General features: G+C 35.5%; 2 long non-coding RNA genes across 2 annotated transcripts in view; both read right to left on the bottom strand.

Moving 5' to 3' along the window:
• Nucleotides 1–14,972, bottom strand: part of LOC311442176 — a 507,255-nt gene that overhangs the window by 14,083 nt on the left and 478,200 nt on the right. The window lies entirely within an intron of this gene.
• Nucleotides 2,679–4,103, bottom strand: LOC311433395. Its single transcript, XR_014690736.1, has 3 exons — nucleotides 3,983–4,103; nucleotides 3,572–3,712; nucleotides 2,679–2,823 (listed from the first exon to the last, which is right to left on the bottom strand). It is a non-coding gene; the product is annotated as an uncharacterized lncRNA (long non-coding RNA).

The raw sequence follows: 14,972 nt of genomic DNA, 5'->3' as shown, positions 1-14,972 counted from the left end.
TTTGAAGAAACAAATGGGTGAGACTAAGTGATGATCAACAGCAAAATCCATGACCAGGGCTGTCTGTAAGGAGGGAGGGCCTTGGCTGTGTATGCCACTCCAACCCGTGATAAAGGATAATCAAAGTGGCAGCAAAAGCAAAACTCCTTTGACAGTGTTAGAGCAGAAAGAAGATGCTACTAGTTTCAGCACAAGTTGGTATCATTACTCATCCCTATTTCTGCACACAGCCATGCTGTAAATCATAATTAGTGTCATGCAAATTTTTCCTGCACAGTAGGTAATGGACTAAATATCAGAAGTTTATTACTTTATTAGAGAACTGTTATGACCTTTGAACACACAATATGGTATTTAAAGCAAAAATGATGATGAATATTCACTAGGAACATGATTTTTTTTTCCCTTCCTATACACAAGATATGGCAGTAAATCAGTAGCTACTTCTTATTTGTCTGAAGGTGACAAAAGAATAAAACATAGCATAGGTCAATAGAGTTAATGTGGGACTGAACTGAATGAATGGAGAACTGGATTTATAATGAGGCCCTAAGTATTTCCACTGTTCACATACTGGCATCACTACTGATTCAGAGTTGTTTTGCACAGATATTACTCAGGTTGGTAGCACTTCCACACAAAAAGGTCCCTGGGGTCCTGGTGGATTGCAAATTGGATGTGAATTGTAGAGAGTCCTTGAGGTAAGGAAGGTCACCAGCATACTGACTTGCATTTAGCAGGAGTGCAGGCAGCAGATCAAGGCAAATTATTACCCCCCTTCACTCAGCAACTGTGTGGCTGTGTCTATGTTCCCTACAGCACAGGAGAGATGGTGAACAAACTGCAGAGAGTCCAGTTAAGGGTTTCTAAATTAGCAGGAAGGTTGGGTTGTACATCCCATGAGGAAACTGAGAGAACTGGATTTTCTTAGCATGCAAAGGAAAAGGGGAGTCTAATTGCTATTGTTAACTGATAAATGGGAGCTATAGAGGAAATGTCATCAGACTCTTAGAAGTACAAAGCAAAATGACAAAAAGCAGTGCTCGTAGGTTGCAACAGTGGAAATTCTGGTGGGAAATGAGGAAAAACATTCTTCACAATGAAAGCATTTGAGCACTGGCACTGGTTGTACAGGAGAGAGGAGTAGTCTCTGTCCTAGGAAATACTCAGATTTTCTGGACCAAAATCTGAGACTCCTGATCAAACTCTGAAGCTTGACCGACCTGCTTTGAGCAGGAGGTTAAACTGGGTGACCTACAGAGTATACTTCATAACTCAAGTTTTCTAGGATCCTTTGATTTTGAATGCACTAATTGACTGAAAAAATGTTCTTGTCTGGCACATAAACACAGGAAAGTTTTAGTCAATCTAGGTGTGGTGTGACTGTTTGCAAGGCAAATTCAGGCATTGCCTGCCAAATTCATCTTGGTGTTTGGTAGTATTTCTGGGTAATTTCTGGTGCTTGGCAGAGAGCATATTTTAGGTATCTATGACAACTAGGGTGCAGGGTTGTTGTTTACATAGCTGCAGGAGCTATGGTCTTCCATGTATTAAAGGGGTCATTAGTTTGTGAGAGGTCCTCCCAGCATGACTTAAGGATAACAGTAGTTTTCTCACTCTGTGTTATACGTGATCGCATTTTTGTAGAATTTGGTCTTGATGTGGTATAGACAGCCTTGTATCTCAGCTGTTAATGCATACATACATTCAGCATTGCTAATATTTGGTGATGGTTTCTTCCTCCTAATAAATAAATAACAGTTGTCCAAATGGATATTGTTCAAGGAATTATCCCTTTCAGAATAGACTAAGCAATTTAGAGGTTATGTTGAATTTTCTCTAGACTCCATTAAAAGCACAATCATATTTTAACTCAGGGAGCCACCAGAAAATGAAGCAATTTGGTAAGCTCTCTCTCCTCACCTTTTAACATGATTTGTTTATGTGATAGTAAGTAGATGAATGAGGTCATACAAGTCAAGAAGATCGATATTTTCAAAAGATTTTTTGTGCATTTTTTGGAAATTATGGGAACGAAGAAACCAAGTTTATATTCTCAGCATGTGATCTTTAGGAAGTTATTTTATATCTTTACCTCTCTGTATAGAGTAGGTATTTATATGTCCTTCTGTTTTGTGTTATTGTTTATCTGTGAATTAAGAGTGCTGTGTATGAGTTAAATCTGATAAGAATTATGTTAGAGATGACACTGAAAATGCAGCCATTTGTACATTCAGTAATTAGTCAATACAGCATCTGGAATTTAACAGCAACTATATCCAGATAGATGTGGCTTCCTGTCATTTTGTATTGCAGAGGAGAGGGAAATGTATGCAGCCAAAATCAAACCCTGTAAACAGCAACAGACCAATCTATGGAAAATAATTGAACCACTCTAAGCACTTTAGGATGTGAGAATCTTAAAAGCTGGAAAACTGTTATTCCTCTCAAATGGTATCTCTCCTGCTGCTAGTATTAAACACCTTGTTGTGGAGCTGTAGAATTTATTTGTGCCACAGGGAATGTTTGTTACTTCATACGTACTGTTGTAAAAATGCTTTAGTATTTATATATTTAGCACAAAATAACTTCATATTTTCTGATCTAACAAGATCAGTTTCAATAAAATGAAGTTTACTCATTCTTTTAGTCACTTTTCTATCTTTATCTAGCAGCATTATTTTGCACCTCTCTTAGAGACCACATCACAGCAACGTGCTCTGTGATAGTTCCACGAGCTGCAGGACCCTGTGTCACTCCCTTGCTGCTGATTCCATTGGCAGCCTTGACCAACAATCTTCTTAGCATTTGCCTAAAATTAAACTAAAAGGAATGTAGATAAGCACATTTTATCTCGTGTTCCCCCCCCAAGGCTATTTAAAAATTCTTGAAAAAAATAATTTATAAATAAAGGCCTGTGTGACAGCATCCTGCCAGACAACTCCTCAGACAAATAAGTTGACAGAAACCAGTTACTTATCAAAGGACAGAAAAGATTAAGTTAATGAAGGCTTGGTATCATAAGCCTCTTTAATCACATTCTAAATATCAATGAAGCCAATGATTTTGATTGTGAGACCAGTAATTTTGAAGGCTGGGCCTTTGGAGATATCAGAGTTATGTTCTCTTGAAAGATAACCAGATTATCTATCATTAAAAAATAAATATATCATTTCAATTGCAAATTTCAATATTTGAATTAAAGTCCAGATTAAGGTCCAAGCAGAAAGTGAAATCTAACTCAAAAAGCATTTTAAAAGCCATTATTTAATGGCAAATTTGGAGAAGAAATTTAGAGACAGACCCAAGAACTAGCTGTTTCTTTTAGCTCAGCAAATAGCCAGCAACTTCTAAATAACAGTCAAAAAGGTGAAATGAATAATTGGGTCAGATCCAAACCTCAGTTCTGACAGCTTAATTTGAGTAAAAGCTTTGTGTTTAAGCTCTTATCTAATAGAAAATGTGAATTATTTTAATACTTGGACTATTGCTTTGTACAGACCTAAACTTCTATAGTAAGTTAAAAAAAAAAAAAAAAAGGAAAGTAAAAAAATGTTTAGTTTCTACTTACAGAGTGATTGTAGCAAGAAATGTTGCAAAGGCCAAAGGAGTTCAAAACAAATGCAGTTTTTCTCCTACCACACAAACCCATTACAGCTTTTAGTAATCCACCTGTAGGGGTCTGCTCATGCTATCTGTTAATCAGTCCTGGCTTCAAAAATCAAAAGCAGTGAATGTAAATCTTTTTAGATCTGTGGTTTCTGGAAAGTTTTACTCTTAGCCCCCTAAAAACAACCAAACAAATGAAACTAAGAAGAACAAAAAGAAACAAAACAACAACAACAATAAAACAACAACCAAACAAAAAAAAACAACCAACCAACCAAAAAAAACCAACACCCTCCCCCCCACTGAACAACAAAGAGAACAAGAAGAAAAACAACAACCGTGAATCAAACAAAATAAGACAAAACACACATACATCCTGTGATTCTTGGTACAGAGGATGTCAGTTGCTGAAAAAACATTCTTTGTCTTTTCTAAGGTATTTTCTGTGTATCATCTTGGTGTAGTCCGTTTGAATATCACAGATTAGGCAAGTAACTATTCTCAAATTAAGATATTTATTAAAAAATAAATAAAAATAACAGAGATGACTCCTGAAGTGTTAGTGTGCCTAAACTCAGTGATACTTTTATATGGTCTTAGGGTAGCCATCTTGTTCTCTGTTTGTAAATATCAACCACTACACTGTTTGCTTCCTCTGAAAGACCCAAGTGCTGCAAATGTTTAATGACTGTAATGGAAAACATGGAAATATCATTAGGGGAACTGCTAACACCTGTTGTAAATGCTGAAAATACAGTCAAATTAAATGTTTGGAATGATAGGTGTGCATTTGGATTGATTTAATTGATTTCTTTCCTGTCATATACCATTTCTTGACTTTTTTTTTTTTTTTTTTCTCATTTAATTGTTTTGACACTGGTGAATGATACCGTGTTAAACAAATGTTTCAGTTTCGTTGACTTTGCAGTTTCAGGTGCAGTTTATATTTTTACACCTGTTTCAATGAACTACATAATTACATTTCACTATATAAGTTAATACTGTTGACCAGTTGGAACCTATAGAGGGAAAAGTTGGTCCTGAGGACCTAATATGCATGTTAGACATGTTATGCATGTTAGAAGAAGATCTTCTTCTTCCTTTTTTTTTCTTTTTTATTTTTTTTTCCTCTTGTGTTGAAGGGAGAGTGTGTCATCTTAGATGCTTCATGAGGGTAACTGAATTACAGTAAATAGAAACAATTGGGAGATTTACTTAAAAAGGTTGCCTGTTTTCTATATTAAAACCCTCCTTTCTACTACTACTGGATTGCAGAACTGTACCGTGATCTGCAACCTGCTGCTACATATCATTTAATTCAGGGTGGAATGGACATTTTATTTTATGTTTCCTTTTGCTTAAATGAAAACCAAACATTCTTGGATTCAGTTTCACCTCTGCTGAATTTATGACAAAATGACATAATTCCTGAATACCGTGTTGTGATTGTGCAAATCACAATGTGATGACAGAAATGCAGAAGTACCTTTGAGATACCTCTCAAGGCTGGTGTCTGTATCACCCTATTGGTTTGTGTTTGATATAATATACGGAAATGGAAATGCTAGGTGGAAAGCTCCTAGCTCAATGGAAAGCTAGGTAGAGAGAGTGATCGGTTGTTTTTCCTTTCAGGGGCTTAAAAAATCAGTAGTCAGACTGATATCTTAGAGCATGGAAAGTTATATTCTCCAATGTTTTACAGGTTTTGCTGATAGATCACATTATTATTTTGTATGTTCTGTGGAACATTTTTATGTTCAGTTAAGCGTTTACTCCTTTTTCTATTTTTTTTTTTTTTAACTGCAATGAAAATGAACAAATGCTCTAAATTTTAGCACTAGTGTTTGTTTTTTTCAGTGCCCCTTCTTATTGTTACTTGTGAATTGTAACTCATAGGTTAATATTAAACTGTGAGTTTTATATATACTTTATGTATTTTATATAAACTGTGAATTTATAATATAAAACTGTGAGTTGTAACTCACAGGTTAATAGAAAAAAATTATATGGGCATAGAGCATGCCTTAAGGTTCAATTTTATGTTATGATTTTGGTTTTGCTGTGTTTATACCAAACTGCAACATTTAAGAAGTAGATCCAGTCATGATCTATCCTTTTGCAGTTAAAAGGAATCGCATTTTGCATTTTTTGTTTATCTGGCTTGGATTATTTTGCTTATCTGGCTTGGATTGCAAGTGAAATAGACTAGATCTAATTTGCTGAATTTGAGCCTTGATCCTCTGAGAAGTGTGTGAGCAATCAGTGAGAGCTTGTTCACAAGATGATTTTCACTCATAGAAAATAAGTTATTCTTGAGACAGTTTCAGACAATCTGTAAGCTGAAGATGATACTAGGAGTGTTAGAAATAATTTTTAATTCATTTGTAGCAAGCAGTACGCTCAATTTATTGAACATTTCACATTATGTAAACTATGTCTATCAGAAGGTAGGCTAGCAAGGTTTTCTGGTATTGATAAACATGACTAGGTTGGAAATCAAATGTTGTGAACAAGTCCACAGCATTGTTTGAGCTTGCACAGGTTTTCTTCTCTGATCCTACTTACTAGTACTTATTCACTTCTTATTACTTACTTACTCACTTCTAGGTTGAGGAACTCAGTAGTTTGAAATAGCTGAAGAGAAGGTATTTGGGCTCATGGATTCATTATATGTTGACTATAAGCACCAAGATTGGGCTTGTCAAGAGAGTTGTAGAATCATTGATAACAAGAGTACACTTTATTTGTGTACTATGCATTATTTTGGTTACTTACATATGAAAATAATGAGAGTAGTTATATAGAAGCACAAGACAAATGGAGTGGTTATGTTGTTAGAGGTAGGTTTGTAGCTGTAATATAAACCAAAGGCTAAATAAAATGGAATACTGAATCTTGTCTGTGGATACAGCACCAGGTAAAAGCTTTCTAAGTTGCACAATAATAGTGGGAAGAAAATAACAAGGGCTTTGATATTAGTTTTATGTACTTAGTTTATGTATATTAGTTCTCTATACTTTTTGATTGAGGTTTATGTCCATAAAAGATGTAAGATTTGAAAGAACATTTCAGTCAAAGTAATGGAGGTAAAAGCCTCTAATTATTTTTGAGATGCATGTATTTTTAATAAAGCTATAGGATTCTTGAAAAAAAAAAAAAAAACACACACAATTACACAAAACAATCAAGTCACCAACAATCCTCAGTCTGCCTCCTCCCAGGAAAAAAAAACAACACAACACCATAAAACAAACAAAAACAGTAGGAACAGTAGAAGATCCTTTCTAGAGATTTGTCTTCATTACAGAGAGCTTTCTTACAGGAAAGATCTTCAATGTTCTATGTTTGCTAAAGGATTATGAAGATGCCTCATGAAGAAGTCCTGTAGAGAACTCTGTGTTGTAAAAATCTGTTTTCTTTGAACTATTCAACAGATATTATAAGTCAAGGTATGTATATAAAATTGATTAATTGTAGGATACTGTGTGGGACCAAAGGTCTGAGGTCGGCAGTTGGCAAGATTCCACACAACAGTTGATAAATAAAATACAGTTTATTACCACTCCAGACATGGACAGTCCTGAAAATTTTAGGGGAAGACCAAGGAGCCCTGGCAGAATGAAGTGAGCCACCAGGCACTTTTGAGCATTTGCTCATAGTTGAGGCTTGCTCCTACTAAAAGGGGCAGCTCTTTTTCTGATAATGTTTCATACAGATTCATGTCCTGTGCTTGTGGTAGGCAACCCAGTGGGGTTCACCTTATGGTGACCACTCTGCATGATCAGGTTCCTTGTCTGGGAAAGTTAACACAGAATTATATGGGAGAGCTCATATAAAGAACAGGGAATCATCTAGAGCATTGTGTAGGCTTGACTTTTGGCCCAGCAAGACCAGTCCTTGGCTGATCACCTAACTCCTTGCAGTATCTTGTATAATGTCCCATACATATACATGTCCCATGTTTTTGTTTTTCATTTGCGTTAAGGAATATACTCTTTTTCACTCTCTCTGACAATTTGATGTAGGAAATAAATGAGTCTGCTAGTTTTAGCATACAGAAACATGAATTCAATGTACTAGGTGATTTAAAGGGGATGCATACTTACTTGCAAAAGATAAAAGAAAAAACACATAGCCTCACATATGTAAGAATGTATTATGATCTTGTCTTGGGTTTATATGGCAAGGATTTGGAAGCAGGGGGCTGCAGGGGTGGCCTCTGTGAGAAGAGCCCCGTTTTAGATGAGAACCAGTTGCAAAAGGGACCCACTGCTGGCCAGAGCCAATCCAGTAAGTGATGGTCATGCCTCTGTGAAAACGTATTTGAGAAAGGGAAAAAAGCTTCTGGGAAGGCAAGAAGTGAGAATCAACCCTGCAGACACCAAGGTCAGTGAAGTATGAGAAGGTACCCTGGACTCCAGAACTTTGATATCCTGGAATTTGGGAGAGTAGACTTTGCCCTCTTCGGGATCTGCTTGGTAGAGTACCATGGGACAAAGCACTGGAGGGAAGAGGGGCCCAAGAAACCTGATTAACATTCAAGGATCATTTTCTCCAAACTCAGGAGCAATGCATTCCAACAAAGTGGAAGTCAGGCAAAAACATCAGGAGGCCTTCATGGATGAACAAGGAGCTTCTAGCCAAACTCAAACTGAAAAAGGAGGCCTACAGAGAATGGAAGCAAGGACAGATAGTGTGGGAGGGATACAGAGACAATGTCATAGCTGCCAGGGATCAGGTTAGGAAAGCCAAAGCCCTTTTAGAAACTAAAGAAATTGTGGAGTTGTTTTTAGTTTGCTTTTTGTTTCTCATTGTTATAGTCTGATAGTGATAGGCAATAAATTATATTAATATCCCTGTAGCGAGTCTGCTTTGCCTGAGGATAATTGTTGAGTGATCTCCCTGTCCTTATCTCAGTCCTTTAGCCCTTTTCATCATATTTTCTCCCCTTTTTTCCTTAAGGAGGGGGAGTGAGAAAGGAGTTTTGGTGGAGTTCAGCTGTGTAGCATGGTAAAAACACCACAGATCTTAAAATGGAACATCCTGAAAATCAGTTGTTTATTTTAAACAGTATACTTGTTTATGAACTAAACAACCTTTGTGAAAATGACAAAAAGCAGTAAATATAATTTCAAGCAAAGTTCCTTGTTATCATTAACTACTTATTTTTAAACTGTCATTAAAACTGCCTAAATGGATAATCACAGTTTGTGAAGAATATAGGTCTTTCTGTAGCTGTTAGTCACCAATTCTAACCTTATTCATTTGCAACCACGGGCAAGAGAACTGAGGAAGGTTAAAAATTTGATTATATTCTAAGAACTCAAAAGGTCATGAAGCATAATTAGCTCTAAGAAACAGTAGACATCGATATGAAGCTACTTGACAAAGAGAATATTGATCAATAACATTCTTGAAGACATAGCATTTGTATTTTCTGTGACTAAATACTATCTGCATCGTACAAAAATTTGATTACATACAACAATAGAAATTTCTGGAAAATCACTTTTCACATGGGTACAAATGGAAGTAACCCCCCTCTGTACAAGTTCAGAAAAATTCTTACCTGTTTACTGGTTTATTAAATCAGTGTGACTCCTTTGGTGTTAGAAGAGGTAGTTCTAAGTATAGTAAATAAAATTAGAGTTTGCTTTATATTTGAGATTAAATATAGTTTGTACCAACAGGAAAGAGAATAATAATAACCCTTTTTAAAATGCCTAGGGAGTGTAATCATGACCTTGTTGAAGCAAACAAGGATTGGTGCGTAGAAGTCCTCTGTCTTCAGCTGTTGTCTAGGCAGTGAGTACTGCCATTATCTCCTACTGCTGAGCTAAAATGCAGCTTTACTGTGGTTTTGGGCCAATTACTATTTGGTGGAGATTGTCTGTGTAGCAACTAACAGCAGCAATTAAGATGAGATCACATGGGCTTTTGGTTAGGATGCACAAGCTTTCTCCCAAGAACCTGTATTACTAACTTAAAACATAGCTTCTTTACTACTACCATCACTTTTGCTAGCTACTTCCAAAATGAGAATAGTTGCCTGTACTGTTGCCTGTATATAGTAGAATGAGATTTCCAGTGAGATTTAACTGTAAAAAGAGATAAGTAAAATTTCTTAGATAGTGGAAATGCCTCTGCTCTTCAAGTGTTAGAGCAGAGAGTTTTACTGATCAGTAATTTTCAAAGTATGAGAGCCAAAGCCTGTATATTTGCTTTTTAATTTAATCACACATCACAGAGATCACACAAATTGAGAATGAAAAACATTAGCGCAATTACAAATACCTGTACTAAGTTTCTCTGACAACATATTAAATATATTCAAAATTCATGAAAGAACTAAATGCCTGTTCAAAAGATAGACTATTTTTTTCCCGATGACTGTTTGACAAAAGCCTCTAATATGTTTTGTTATTTTTTTTTCCCCTCAAAACTCGATTCCATTTTTTCTGTAATGTGAATGTCTTACCAACTAACATTAAGAATCATCGTCTTTCTGGTCCTGTGATTGAAGGGTTTGCTGCTTCATTGTTGTGTTATCTCCAGCTAGTTGGATGGAGGGTGTTCAATGAAGTTATTGCTGATTAGCCTTACAATGAAGACTTTATCCCTTGCAGCGAGTGTTTGGACATCACAAGCATTGAATCTGAGTCTTCCCATTCCTAAATATCTGCTCAGATTACTAGGTTATTTTTGATATTTACTCTGATGTCAACACTCCTCTTTTCCTCATCCTTCACTGATTTAAAATCCATCTGTCACTATAGCTTCTTCTATTAATAAAAACGCATCTTGATGTGGGGTGGCAAAGTACATTCTCTTTAAAAAATAAGCTGTTCAAACTACTTCATATTTCTTATGGCACAAACATGTGCACATGTGTAGTGCCACATTGCTAGTGAGAGGTGTAACTTCCAGTCATCTAAATACTTTAGAGAAATTCTAGGTGGTTCAATTTAAGACTTGCTCAGATGTTATTTTACAGGTTTAAACCCATTGAATTATTATGATGCAAATTCCCTTGTCTGTTTGAAAGCCATTGATGGAAAATTAGTTTCTGCTGCTTTGAGTTGTTTCTCCCCAAGCCATCCTAAGAGGCATCTGCCATCTTACTCGTGTTATGACTTTATCAATCAACTGAGTCTCAATGGTCATGACTGTGAGGTCACTAAGGATCACCTATTAAATTACATACAGTTTTCTAAAATATAGACATTTGGAAGTAACCCCAATTGATTAATATAGTAGAGTCTATGGAAGTAAAAATGAAGGTGAGTGGGTGGAAATAAATGCAATGGTCTGGCTGTCAGTGCACTGGGGAAGCTTTCCGTTCAGTTTGAGGGCTCCCTCTGAAAATGGTGAAGCTTTTGTAGAGAATGAGCCCCTAGAATTGTTTGTACAGTTATGCAAACAAGTTCAATTATTGCTAATGAAAACTGTACTCCCACATGCTGACCTGAAATATTACCTGTTGTATGTGGAGTCTGTCTGAAAAGACACTTTGAGGTAGAAGTCAAACAGTAAGATAAACTCAATTAAGGTACAATAAAGTCCAGTATTTACTTTCTCTGATTGAAAGAGATGAACTTATCTAAATTCACTTAATTAGTTGTGAAAGGCCAAGGTCCTTACGTAGTCACTTTTTTTTTTTTTTCTAGTCAGGGAACTTGGCTACATCACTCAACATGAGCTATGTATTTATGTAATTTAGCTGTTGAACTTAGCTATAATATTTGTTAACCTCAGAATGATTATAATTGACAGTAGATTTAAAAGGGGAAAGGGGAATGTGTTTAATTTACCATCTTAAAGGAACTTTCAGGTCAATATTAATTTGTATTTTGTCTTTGCATATGTGAACAAAATATGACAAAAATATGGCAATTCCTTACCAACTGTTTTGGTTTGTTTTACGGTACTCTGTAAATGAAAAATTGCCAAAACCATTTCTTCATCTTGTGGATTTAGTGTAATTGCACTGTTTGAAAGAAGTCCTGGGGTATGTGTTTGGGGAAGACTTGTTTGGTGTTTTTTTTTTTGTTGTTTGTTTTTGTTTGTTTCCCCTCTAGTTTATATCAGATGAGAATCTGTTTCTTGATTCAAACTTTCTACCCACAAATACAGCTGGTAGAAATTTACTTCAGATCATGCTTCTCTGTACCTTCAGAGGTAATTATTCAGTGTCGATCAAAATGCTTTTGCTTCTGGACAAATACTTTGTCTCCTGTCCTCTTTCAGAAACAGGAAAATAGTTCCCCTTGAAAGTATTCAGGGTAATGAAAACTGTATTTAATGAAAGCAGAGAACAACAACAAATGACAGATAGGGGACTTGTACTTTATGGCTATTATGTCCTCCATTTGGTGGAAGATAAGTGACTAACTGATAAGTTATGGAGTTCTATATGTTGTACTTGAAAAGCTTGATACACCCCTGCCCCCGGGACTCTTTATTTTGAATGTGTAGTTTCTTGAAGCTTGCTGGCTCATCAGCCACCTATGGTATGGAACACCTTTTTATGGCCAGAACTACCTCACACACTTCTGTTTTTTCTTTAAAAAACAAAACAAAACAAAAAAAAACCTTCTATGGAAAGTGAGTTAATAGATCTATCTTTCTGCAGTTGGATTGCTCAAGATCTATGAGAGATTCCAGCCTCACCTTGTATTTCATATCCAATCCAGATGTGTATTTCACATCTGCTTCTACTTTTTTTTTTTTTGCTTCTTTTTCCTTTCCCTCAAACTCCCTCACCATAGCATGCAGACAAGTCTCTTGTTCAAGAGAAAAACTGCTCTTGAATTAGCATTGGTTTTAGTCTTATGGAAACGTATGTACATGGACATCCCAAAATGATGTACTGGTAGAACCTAGTTAAACAACGCCATGACTGTAAAAACATATTGGCTTTTACAAGATTAAGATATATACTTACATCTTGTCATTTACTGCAGAAGTATGAAACCACTGGCTCAACACTAGCTCAGCTGCAGACAGTGGCACTTGGCAATTTAAGGTATATAAGGTATTCTTTAAGGATGTAATTACCAAACTTGGAATTTGGCCTGGACACTGAGTTAACTCTGAATTTTTCATGAGAAGTGCCAGAAAACCATGCATGAGTATAAACAGCCATGACTTCTGATTCTGATAGTTCTTTGCTCTTGCCAAAAATCTTTATTAATAAAAAAGTTTTCAGAAATGGGTTGTGGTTCAAATTAATACAAATAAGTTGTATTTCTGTTGCTTTAATAGGTGAGAGAATGGAATCTTTTTTTGATCAGATTTTTTTGATCAAAAGAACAAAGCTGATCTTTTCTGTTATTGAATTCATATGTATAGGTATTAATACTCTAATTATACTGGTGAGCAATTTTTTTTTTTTGGGGGGGGGCTGAGGGGGGTTTGTTTTTGTTTGATTTGTTTCTGTAGCAGGCATATTTTTTTTTCAAAATTTTCATCCCTGATTTTTTTTGTTCATTCATCTCTATGCATTTTTTCTCTCTCCATATTAATTTATACAGATTTTTATTTATCTGGCAACCTGAAGATGCACATATTATTTTTTCATGTTCATCTGTATCATTTTAATCAATATTTTAACAACCAAAATCAGGTTATTTCTTAGCTATTTCTCTGTGCACCTTGATATAAAAACGAAGTATATAAACTTACATTACTATACAAACATTTTTAAAGTAATTATGTCAGAGGTGTACAGTGCATGAAGAGTTTCAGAAAGGGAAAAAAATATTTGCAACCTTTGATAGCCAAATTTTGTAAAACACTGAACTGGTGATAGTGAATGGACCATTTATATTAACCCTATTTATAATATATATTTATATTATATTTATGCATAATTCCATTACAGTTAATAGGATTTTATATTCACATAGAGGTCAGCCTGCACAGAACATAACTCAAATAGCGTCAAGGTGGTAGCATTTTTGAAAAGGAGGATGATAAAAGAATGCTTTTGTATATAGGTGCTTTCTCATGCAAAAAAACTCTTGCCAAAATCCTGCTGTAAAATATTAAGCAGATTAAGCACCACTATTTTTTTTTTCTCCCCATCTAGCTAATTAAATAAATAAATTAAATTTTGTGTGTCTCTGCATGTGTTTAACTTTCACTGGATGCTTGCCCTCATTGTTAGGTTGTTTTCTTTAGGCTAGGAATCTTTAGGACAAGCCTTTGTCTTAGCTATTTTAGTTAATTGGAACATTTCTATGACTGTGAGATAACTATTAGCTGGACAGTATTGGCAGATATTTCTTGCAACACATAAGCCTTTAACTTTTTCATTAAAGCAGTCTTGAAGCTGAGCTTCTGATTCTGTGATATGAAGTCTATTGGGCCTCCCGATGCCTGCTTCTGTTTCTCATATCACAGCATATGGCTTGCTTAGTTATGATATAGGATCTGTTTGTAGAGCAGTCATTTGGGGGTGGGAAAAAGGGTTGACCTGTGCTTGAAGATTTCTGCCAGAAAAATAAATATTTTCTACTAGACTTAGTTCAAGGCTTGTCCCTACAAGCACTTGTCGGACCAACTGATTGATTGAATTTCTTGCTGGTTTAGTAAGGGAAAAATGTACCTCACTTCACTGCTACTTTAAAAATTCTGCCCTTTACTTTTGCTCTTTATCCAAACTGACCTTGTTCAGCCAATCTCACTTGTGTTATTTTGACCAGTGAGAACACTCTTGAGAACCTTGAGCATAGCTGGGCAATGATTTCCATCCCAAAATTAATTTAAGTGAGACCCATTTTAAAGACAATCATAAGATGAGATTGAAATAGGAGCACACAAAAAGGTCACACTAAAATGAATCTCTATCCCTCTTGTATGGAAGACATGTAAAAACTGGCTCTACCTGCAATATACTTATTGGTGGCTGCACAAAAACATGCTAGCTATGTAGTTTGAAATAGTTTTTCTATTTATTTATTTATTTTATCATACATACTACAAATGGCTTAGGTTGTCTTCTAAGTATTTCTTCCTTAATAAATAATGTACAATCAACATAATCATTTTTTTTTTGTTTTGTTTTCTCCTTTTCCCTCCTTCTCTTCTCCTTTGAACTGAACTTCTGAACTTATTTGACATTTTCAACTAAAATGACAGTGGCAGAAATGTCAATATCTGTTTTTACTGTGTCATGTGAATAAGTATTGAGGAACAAGGTATAAGCTTCTATTAGCTACTGAAGAAATCACTCTGATATAAATTTAGTATGTGAGTAGAGATTAAGAATGTATGTGAAACATCAGTTGAAGCTTTTATGGCATCACCTCAAACATCTCCTCTTGTGTGAGTTCTTTCATGTCTTATAGTGGGCGAGTTCA

The sequence above is a fragment of the Aythya ferina genome (assembly GCF_964211825.1).
Source record: "Aythya ferina genome assembly, chromosome: 1".
Taxonomy (NCBI): Eukaryota; Metazoa; Chordata; class Aves; order Anseriformes; family Anatidae; genus Aythya; species Aythya ferina.
This window is presented reverse-complemented; position numbering and strand designations above follow the sequence as displayed.